The sequence below is a fragment of the Mchenga conophoros genome, linkage group LG3 (assembly GCF_057382185.1).
Source record: "Mchenga conophoros isolate Kocher_MC1m ecotype Shallow Benthic linkage group LG3, M_conophoros_male_GT1.1, whole genome shotgun sequence".
NCBI lineage: Eukaryota > Metazoa > Chordata > Actinopteri > Cichliformes > Cichlidae > Mchenga > Mchenga conophoros.
This window is the reverse complement of record NC_140528.1, coordinates 77,857,314-77,867,659: the sequence shown is the minus strand read 5'-3', so window position 1 is coordinate 77,867,659 and position 10,346 is coordinate 77,857,314. Positions and strand designations below refer to the sequence as shown.

General features: G+C 44.8%; 1 long non-coding RNA gene across 1 annotated transcript; it reads right to left on the bottom strand.

Moving 5' to 3' along the window:
- Positions 1–2,165: 2,165 nt before the first annotated feature.
- On the bottom strand, positions 2,166–3,100 carry LOC146580613 (uncharacterized). Its single transcript, XR_014891293.1, has 3 exons — positions 3,006–3,100; positions 2,827–2,864; positions 2,166–2,726 (listed from the first exon to the last, which is right to left on the bottom strand). It is a non-coding gene; the product is annotated as an uncharacterized LOC146580613 (long non-coding RNA).
- Between the last annotated feature and the right edge of the window lie 7,246 nt (positions 3,101–10,346).

The following is a 10,346-nucleotide window of genomic DNA, read 5'->3' as shown; positions in this document are numbered from 1 at the left end:
TTTACAAATAATAATAAAAAGTGAGTGAGTACATTTCAACATTTTCAGCAATCACTCACAATCCTGGCACTGCCATGGTATCCATGGGAGGTCCATGAACCAATGAACATGCTCCGTTTGCTGTGCATGTTGAATAGTCCATTCTTGAATGCTATGAAGCATGTCAAGAGTGATGAAACACAGGAAGCTCTGAAGGCGACTCGAGATACTTCTCCTGGCCTTAGCCGTTGGCTCTCCATCTGCAGCGTACGCTTCTATTGGGGTGAAAGGGAGACAGGTCCCCACCTGTTCTTCACGCCACACTGTGCCATCTTTCGCTGTCTCAGTCCCCAAACAAGCTCTCTTTTTAGGTGCAGAAGCAGTCTCCTCATCTGCAGTGTGAACAAATTCAAATTGTGAGCAATGGGAAGGTCAAACAAAATCACAAATGCATGCATAGATACTAATTATAATTCCAGTATCTCCTCCTCTGTATCAGAATAATGTCTGTAATATCTTACTTACTAACTACATCCACTTACTTGTTTGAAATGAAATAGGAAATAACATGAAATGAAACTAACCGGAAGACTGATCAGACAGCTCTGAGTCCGAATCCGGCTGAACTTCTAGGTCTTCTCCATCCGAGTCACAAGGGTCGACTTCCCTCAGGATCATTTCCAAGGCCTGCTGAGTGGTGAGTCTTCTCTGCATTTTCTTTCCTTGGAGAGGAGGTCCGTACACCACAGAATTCTTCAGGGTAATGAAGGATTAGGCTAAGTGTAGTGAGATTGTAGCATATATATAGGGCTTGGCTTCCTGATCAATGGTCCACTACCAAAAGGAAGCCAAGCCCTGTCACCCTTTACAACAAAACAAAATGTTGAAAGTGGCTGAGTTTATGCTACTGACTATGGGTCTGAGTGGGACAGCTTCCTTGTGGATTTTAGGAAGTCCGTAAATGCAGGGTATGGCATCCCTTGGGTAAAGGCGGTGATATGTAAGGAGAGTAGTCTCCTCAGTGACAACAATACCTACGAAGCCTTAAAGCGAGACCCCACAAGCAGCTACAAAAAGAAAGTTATAGCTTGCCTTCAAGACTTTGAAAAGGACAAAATTATTGACCGCCTTACATATCACCATCTTAAGGATAAAGGACACTCTTTCGAGGATGCCAATGTTCACATTTTGGACAGAGAGGACAGATGGTTTGAAAGAGGAGTGAAAGAAGCCATCTAAGTCCACTGTGAGCGACCATCTTTGAACAGAGGCGGGGGTTTACGACACCAACTCTCTGCCATCTATAATCCAGTTTTGAGATCCCTTCCCAGACGCCTTAACGCCCACTCACATCCTGGGCCATCTGACCTCAGGAATTCGCATGATAAGGTGGGGCCAGGTTTCACAATGAACACACCCGAAACTCTGGCTGATTGGGACCCACACCCAGTTTCACACCTTGGCTCAGGCGATTAGAGGATCATCAGGGGGTCCTTTTGTCCCTCTGTGGGGGGAAACTCCCACTAGGTTTATATCTGGGACTCTCCACCATTTGACCTTAGAACTGAAGAAGCTTCTCGGATGAGAGGTGAAACGTCTTCAAGTAACTTAAGGAAGTCCAGACGCTTTTCTTTGCAAGCTCCTTTGACAATTAATGATGTCATGTCATATTTGTTGTTAGTGCTGAAATCTTCCTGTGGCGCAGACTTTGTCCATTTATCCATTTATTTGTCTTCAAATAAATCACTTTCATTAAATAATTGCTTGTGAGAGAGGCGAGAGACAGAGAGAGGCGTTGAAAGGCTACTTCTACGGAACTTATTGTTTCGGAGGAAACAAGCCAAACATACTGTGGCAAGCTCAGACAAGGAGGAGACAGAGGTGTCGTTTGGTCTTGCTACCCCGAGTTGCCAGGAAGCACAGCCGTTTATTTTCCAACAGAAACACACCGCTGCTAACCAAACTGCTCGGCATAGCTTAGCACAACAACAACAACAACAAAAAGGCGCTCTCTCACCCAGGAAACACACAGTCGCAGAGAGAAAGTGTCGCCCTGTAAATATGGCAACCGTAACGCTGCCGCCTAGAACAACAGAACGTAGCTGTCAAACAAAACCTAAACAGTCCTGACCCGCCACAATATGAAACAGGGAAGTACCGCCGTGTAATCCATTTATTTCAACAAAGTAACTGTATTCTGAATACCACCTTTTTAAACGGTAACTGTAACGGAATACAGTTACTCATATTTTGTATTTTAAATACGTAACAGCGGTACATGTATTCGGTTACTCCCCAACACTGTATGTAATCAAAACAAGTAGATGAGGTTTCACAGCTTCTTTTTAAACTTTACTATCTGCTGGCAGCTTAAGCAACATGAATTTTACTTCTCTCTCAGCTGCAGGCTCTCTGTCTCCTGCTGGTTTGAGGTTGAGGTAAATGCAACAAAAAATCTAGAATCACATACTGAAAAAAGTGCCTGATCATATCTGTTAAAGGACAGTGTACAGCAGCTTCCTGCATACAGTGGCAGGCAGTCTATGTAGCAAACAAAACAAATAGGGGCTGATGGGGTGAAGATGCAGCCAAAAGTAGACAGGAAATAGAAATAAAAACAGGAAGCAGCAGGGAAATTAGTTTTTTCTGTTGGTAGTATAAATAACATGAGTTTCTGCTGCAGGCCTCCTGCGTCTTTTTACTGCTGATTGCAGTGCTGGATCCTTCAGGGTGCCAGGGTCCAGACTCTGTAATTAAAAGTACAGAAATAAAATAACTGAACTGGCTCAAAGCTGCAAGCATCAAAATATTCAAACATTGCAGCATACTGTATAAAAAGGCTCCCACCTCAAATTGTTCTGGATTCTTATTTTCATGTTCGTTAGCTGATAATTCAAAGACATGATCATCAATTCAGTGAACAATACAGTGACATTAAGAGATAAAACTTTGTGGCAACATTGTATTTTTTCATATAATTGACGTTTCACCAAATAAGAGAAACACAGAGTTGAAGTAAAAAGTACCTGATTTCCCGTGTTGAACAACCAGACCAGTGATGACCATTAAGAGGAAAGCAGACAGAACACCCAGGGTGACACTTGTCAGCTTTGCTACTTCGTGAGCCTCTAATACAAAAATAAAGGTAAAAAGCGACACGGCTGAAATTTATTTTACATTCATGTGTTTTTAATCATCTGCACAATAAAAGAAATGTTGACTTACGTTGAGAGATGCCGTCCATGTCATCCTGAGGCTCATCGGTGGCTATTCAAAAATAAAGCCTTGATTTTTTTAGTCCTCATTTCTATATTTATCTTAATATATAACCACCATAGTCTTTGTATACAGCGTGTTGACAATAATTACATTGCATATGTAATATAAATTAAAAGAGTAATAACCGAAGAATGAGGAGGCAAAGACTTTACAATAATCTTACCTCCAACCTTTAATTGCACGACGCTTAAATTTAGACGTCCTTCTGAGAGAAATCCACAGAAATACAGCGCAGAGTCAGACACATCCACTTGTTTGATTTTGAGGAAGAGAGCAGAGATGTTTTTTGTCATTTCAAATTTTCCAGGTTGAAACGCAGCATTGTAGTTAACATTTGAACTAGACGCTTGCTTAAAAGCGATAGAGTTGGCTGTGGTTCCGTTGACCAGTCTGAACCAGAAAGTGATAACGTCATATGTGTAAATCCTGGGGCACTGCAGAGTGACAGTTTCACCTGCCTGCACCTCTGAGGTCTGAAACTCAGAACCTGAGACAGCAATCCAGCCTGAAACTGTGGAAACAATGAGATGTTTAATTACTTCAAAAGAACATGAGGCTAAACCTGTAAAGTTACTAATAAGCAAATGTGTTTAAATTATTATGGGTTAAAATGCAGTGCTAGATTAACTAATGATGTCAAAGAGTAATAGAGCAAACTTACAGAAACAAGCAAGGGCTAAAGCTGTTATCACGTTCATCATCGTCCACATGACTTCTGCCCTGCAATGTCCGCAGATGGTGTGTTCACCAGGAAGGGTGCCACAGTGTGATAAATGTAATAGAGGTGGGAGTTTTGTGTTGCTTTCAAAGCTAAATGCATTTAGGTCATAGAGTCATGATACATGTGTTTAGTCATAAAGTGTTATTTTGAAGTTATTCTATATCAAAGTGTCAATCATATAGATTTCACCTCTGTCATATTCTCAACATTTATAACTGAGCTACTCGTGTATATAAGAGGTCTTTCTTATACTTTGTAAACATTGTAATATTGTAATATTTAATTTAGTCCAGTCTGTTACTGTTCTTATTGTCTTGGAGCAATAGTAACCTTCATCATCCTGAGTGTTTAACTTTTTGATTATTAATATTCTTTGTTTCATTCACGCCTCTTCTTTAGTTTCCTGTGTAGCGTCTCCTGTGTGTCCCCAGCCAGCCATGTCCCTGTGTTGCAGTTTGTTACTCTTGTCTCTGTGCTCCATGTTCGCTCTGTCTCCCCTCTTTGATTCTGTCTCCTGTTTCCTTTTTGTCTTTGATAGTCCTGTGTCCTTTGTCCAGTGTTGTGAGTTCTGCTTTCCCCTGTCTCTTTACGTCTGACTAGTCTCAGCTGTGTTTCCACCTGTTCCTCTTGTTATCCTACCGGTGTATTTTAGTCCTCAGTCTTCCCCTGCTTGTTGTTGTGTCATTAACATTCATGTGGTCTCTTGGCTCTGTGTTTTCCTCTGCGCTTCCTAGTTCTCCTCCTCCTCCTCCTGCCTGCCATACAGACAAATCATGAGGTAACCACATAATTTTCTTAGGAATTAATAAAGCATTCTGATTATTTTCAGAAAATGCAACTCTACATATAATGATTAACACGCACAGTAGTTGGAAATATAATCTTAAAGAGGAAGATTTGTCAGTTTATTTCAGCTTTGAAAACAAGACTCATTAATATAATGCCACCTACAAAAGACAGAAAATAACCTACTGCAGAAGCAGGGTCCGGCAAAATAGCCACCTGATTTATGAAAGTTGGGAGATGACAGAGAAAAGGATGGGCATTCCATGAAAAATTAACCTCCCATCTGACATACTGACTTTATTTATTACTTACGCGTTCAAATCAAAGTGTCAGAGCTGCAGCAGTCAACAATCTCTTTATAATTATATCCCAAATATCTATACGTGTATGCAGTCTCATATTATCTGGCAATAGTGTCTTTAGTCATTTGCTCTTGAACTCGGCTATAAAGCTCTGCTGTCTGTAGAGGCCTTGTGATTCCACTTGGTCTCAGGCCACAGCGAGCTCTCTTCCTGTGGTATGATGTCTCTCACTCAGCCCTACCTCCCCCTGGAGTATTTGACTCTCCTTCTGAGTACAAATAACAGTAATTTTCCATTTTTGACCAATTCAAATAGGAGGCAGTATTGTCTCAAAGGTCAGAGCCATAAGGTCAACTCCAGTCATTGTGCCTTTTTCTCCTGTTGCCTGCCCAAGGATCAGAATTATAGCATGGGGGATAGTGAGCTCCTGCCAATAAAACTAGCCTGGGAAGAATGGCGTCACTGGCTGAAGGGAGACGAACACCCATTTCTCATTGGACAGACCTGAGACCAGTCACTCAGTGGCAAACATTTTTCCTTTGGTTTCTGCTCCCTGCTGACATTTTTAGCTCTAGCCACATTCTTCATTCCTTCCATGTAAATAAAGTCTGGTAAACAGTTTAATTGTGTGCACTGAGTCTGCATTTGGGTCCAAGCCTTGTCTGAACCACGGGTTCATAAAAAAATTTGTGATGTTTTTTCCTGTATACTAATGTCACTTTTAAAAACAGCATTTTCAAAGCACTCTCTACTTGCGAGCAAAAAGACCCCATCCCTTTCCTATTGGTGAATGTAATGTAATATGACAACCAATCAAAAAATTATATGAGAACATGTGGCAGTTGGTTGTTTAGGAAGAGGGGAAAGATGTGGGAGTGACGGAGGTGAGAGAGATGGTGAGTTTTGAGATGTGAGAGATTTGTGGCATTTAGCATGTTTGGAGTGTCTCGATTATTATACTATCTTATGCCACGTTATACCTCTTATTAAAGATTGTGAAATCATTATGTAGTTTTAGGTTGCATTATTAGAAGACTTAGAAGAAGGTGATGACTATTAGACTGATTTGTATTACATTAGACTGCTGATTTATTGTGAATGAATTACATTGTTTATGATGCATTATACTGCTGAGTTATTAGAAATGCTGTTTGTGTAGAATGATGGCCTTTCTCTACTGATTACTGTCATGCCCTGGGTCATTTTGACCCAGCATTTTCAGTTCTTACATTCCTTTATATTATGGTTTGGTATTCTGATCCTTTTGTTATACTTTGTTTATTAGTATTATTCTATGTTCTTTGTGAGGGGTTAGTTCTTGGGTTGTGTCTCGTGTTTAGTATAGGTTCAGTTCAGTGTCAAGTCTGTGTCTGTTTCTTGTTTCCTGTTTTATTGTGAAAGGTTGTGCCTCATGTCAGTGTGTCTAGCTTTGCTCCCCGCGTCTCGTTAGCCCAAACCCTCTCAGCTGTGTCTCCCTCCTGTTTCTCATTCCTTGATGACTCCCTCAGTGTATTTAAGCCCAGTGTGTGTTTGTGTCAGTGTCGCGTCGTCAATGTCTACTCACCCTCAGTTTCCGCTGTGTGTTCTGTTACCTGTTTTTGCCTGCCTGTTAGTTTATATTTTCCAGTTTAGTTAGTCTTCTGTTTGATCAGCAGCCTGCAATAAAGCAGTTTATTCTGAGTTTACTTTCGCCTCCGTGAGTCCTGCATTTTGGGTCCTTCCTCTCTGCCTGCCTGCACAAAGCCATGACAGAACGATGCGACTATAACCTGGACCCAGCGGGCTTGCCCGCATCATGAGCTTAATGAAGCGGATTTCCCACACAGAGGATACTAAGGCGATGGCAATTGGGATAAATGCTATCAAAGCAATCCTCGAGAGGAATCCACATTTCCGCCAACTCGGGGTTCATGGGTTTGTTGGATGAGCTGCACGAAGCCCACGAGGTTATTCAAGCTCGGGAGCTAGCAGCCTTTGCTCGCTCCCAGTACTCCATGCCGAAGTCGCAGCAACCACAGTGGAAGGAGCTCGCTATGAAGCCGTATGAGCTCCCCGCGACACAGCAGTGGCAGAACATGGAGCTTTCTTCAACGGCACGACGACCGTGGCAGCAGGATAGTGATCCTTCGCTGCTGCCACAGAATGACCCACCCATTCTGGTTGACTCCGACTATCGTTCACCTGACTCTTTTCTGGCAACAATGTGGTCGGGGGAAGAGGAGCCAGCTTCCACTAATTCGCCATTACCGGTCTCCTCTACATCTCCAGCCCCTGTTTCCAGGAGAAAGTGCCCCACCGGCGCTCCACCCCTCAGCCGCATTCCAGAACTTCCGAACCGCCAGTTGTGGTGAGTGAGAAAGACTCTCTCGGTTCACTCCCTAAGAGCAGGAATGCAAACACCAATGTATCTGGTTCCACAGACTCCAGCTCAGAGGATTTAAGGACTGATTTTCACCCAGATGCTAGAGTTGAGGGGCTAAAGGACTTATGTTGTGTTACTTTTCCTAATCTTGGGGCAAATCCCTCTGAGACAGCCAGCCCGGATTTTGTTAACCCTGAGTCAGTTTCTCCTCTATCCGACAACCCCATATCTGACTTTTCAGGCTGTGCCAAAACTGAACTTAGAGGTCTCAAAACTGTCTCAGCTGACATATCCGTCTCAGACACTGATAGTTCAGATGCTGTTTATTCCCATTCTTTGGACGTTAAAGACTCTTCTGTTTGTGCTCTTTTGGGGGCTGGGAATATAAAAACTATCATCCCGGAGTTTCATCCACGCCTGCAGCAGCAGCAGTTTCATCCACGCCTGCAGCAGCAGCAGTTTCATCCACGCCTGCAGCAGCAGCAGTTTCATCCACGCCTGCAGCAGCAGCTGCTTCCGCCTCGCCTGGTCCAGCTTCAGCCTCTTCTGCCTCGCCTGGTCCAGCGGCAGCCTCTTCCGCCTCGCCTGCAGCCGCCTCCTCATCAGCTTCAGCGTCGCCTGGTGCAGCCTCCTCATCAGCTTCAGCGTAGCCTGGTCCAGCTTCTGCATCAGTCTCGCCTGGTCCAGCCTCCGCATCAGCCTCACCTGCATCGGCTTCAGAATCAGAATCAGAAAGGGTTTTATTGCCAAATGTTGAGCGGGTTTACAACATTAGGAAATTGCTGCGGTGCTTCAGTGCAAACATACCGTTATAAATTAAGCTTAAATAGACATGAAAATAAAAATGAGAATAAGAATTAAAAGTGCTAAGTAGATAGATATATACAAGATATATACATGATATATACATGAGTGCAGGTGGTGATCAGTGCCAAACATGGAATGATGCAGTGAACACAGCGTAGGGTCATGTGTTAGTGGTGGGAACAGTCATACGGTTATTGTTCATGTGTTCAACAGCAGAGGGGAAGAAACTGTTCTTATGGCGAGAGGTTCTGGTGCGAATGGACCGGAGCCTCCTGCCTGAGGGGAGCAGGTCAAACAGACTGTGTCCAGGGTGAGAAGGGTCAGCTGAGATCCGAGCTGCACGCCCCAGTGTCCTGGAGGTGTACAGGTCCTGCAGAGATGGGAGTCTGCAGCCAATCACCTTCTCAGCAGAGCGCACAACACGCTGCAGTCTCTGTTTGTCCCTGATAGTGGCTCCAGCGTACCACACGGTGATGGAGGAGGTGAGGATGGACTCGATGATTGCATGTGTAGAATTGCATCATCGTCCGTGTTGGCAGGTTGAATTTCTTCAGCTGCCTCAGGATGTACATCCTCTGCTGGGCTTTCTTTATGACGGAGGTGATGGTGGGCTCCCACTTCAGGTCCTGGGTGATGGTGGTACCCAGGAAGCGGAATGAGTCCACAGAGGTGAAGGGGGTGTCAGTCAGGATGATGAGGGGGAGTGGAGCTGTGTGCTTCCTGAAGTCCACAATAATCTCCACTGTCTTCTGGGCATTCAGCACCAGGTTGTTGTGGCTGCACCAGGACACCAGACGTTCAACCTCCCTCCTGTAGGCAGACTCATCCCCGTCCGAGATGAGTCCAATAACGGTGGTGTCATCTGCAAACTTGATTAGCTTGACAGACTGGTGGGTGGAGGTGCAGCAGTTGGTGTACAGGGAGAAGAGCAGAGGAGAAAGAACACAGCCCTGAGGGGAGCCGGTGCTGATGGTCCGGGAGTCCGAGACATTCTTTCCCAGCCTCACATGCTGTTTCCTGTCCGTCAGGAAGTCAGTGATCCACCGGCAGATGGGATCAGGCACATTCATCTGGGAAAGCTTGCCTCGGAGATGGTCTGGAAGGATGGTATTGAAGGCAGAGCTGAAGTCCACAAACAGGATCCTGGCGTAGGTTCCTGGGGAGTCCAGATGCTGCAGGATGAAGTGTAGGGCCATGTTGATGGCGTCATCTACAGACCTGTTGGCTCTGTATGCAAACTGCAGGGGGTCCAGGAGGGGGACCGTGAGGGTCTTGAGATAGGAGAGAACCAGGCGCTCAAAAGACTTCATGACCACAGATGTCAGAGCCACGGGTCTGTAGTCATTTAGTCCAGTGATCCTAGGTTTCTTGGGGACAGGGATTATGGTAGAGGACTTGAAGCAGGCAGGCACATGACATGCCTGCAGTGAGGAGTTGAAAATGCCAGAAAACACTGGGGCCAGCATGTTTGCACAGTGTCTGAGGGTGGCAGGAGACACACCGTCTGGGCCGGGAGCTTTTCGAGCATTCAGACTCTTAAACTGCTTCCTCACACCTTCTTCATGAATATGAAGAGTTGTGGTGGGAGGAGGTGGTGTGAAATCCTCTTTTGTGTGGGGTGAGGAGGGGGGTGTTGTAGGTGAAGTGTTTGAAGGTGGTGATGGCTCTATGGAGGGGGGAGAGGTGGGGGAATGAGTGTCCAAAGTGTCTCCATTGTTGGGGCCGTTGGAGGTGTGAAGGCTGCCTGATGGCTCGTCAAAACGGCAGTAAAAGTCGTCGAGGGTGTTGGCTAAGAGCAAGTCATCAGTGGAGTGGGGGGTTTTAGGCTTGTAATTGGTGATATTCCTAAAACCTTTCCACACAGAGGCCGAGTCATTCTCTGAGATCTGCTGCTGCATCTTCTCAGAGTGCTGATGTTTAGCAACGTCCACTTCTTTAGTGAACCTGTACTTGGCCTCTCTGTAGCAGACCCTGTCTCCGCTTCTGAACGCTTTTCTCTTTTCCAGCCACAGCTTTTTGAGTTTAGGAGTAAACCAGGGTTTGTCATTGTTATAACTCACCCTGGTGCGTGATGGCACAATGCTGTCCTCACAGAAGTGGATATAGGAGG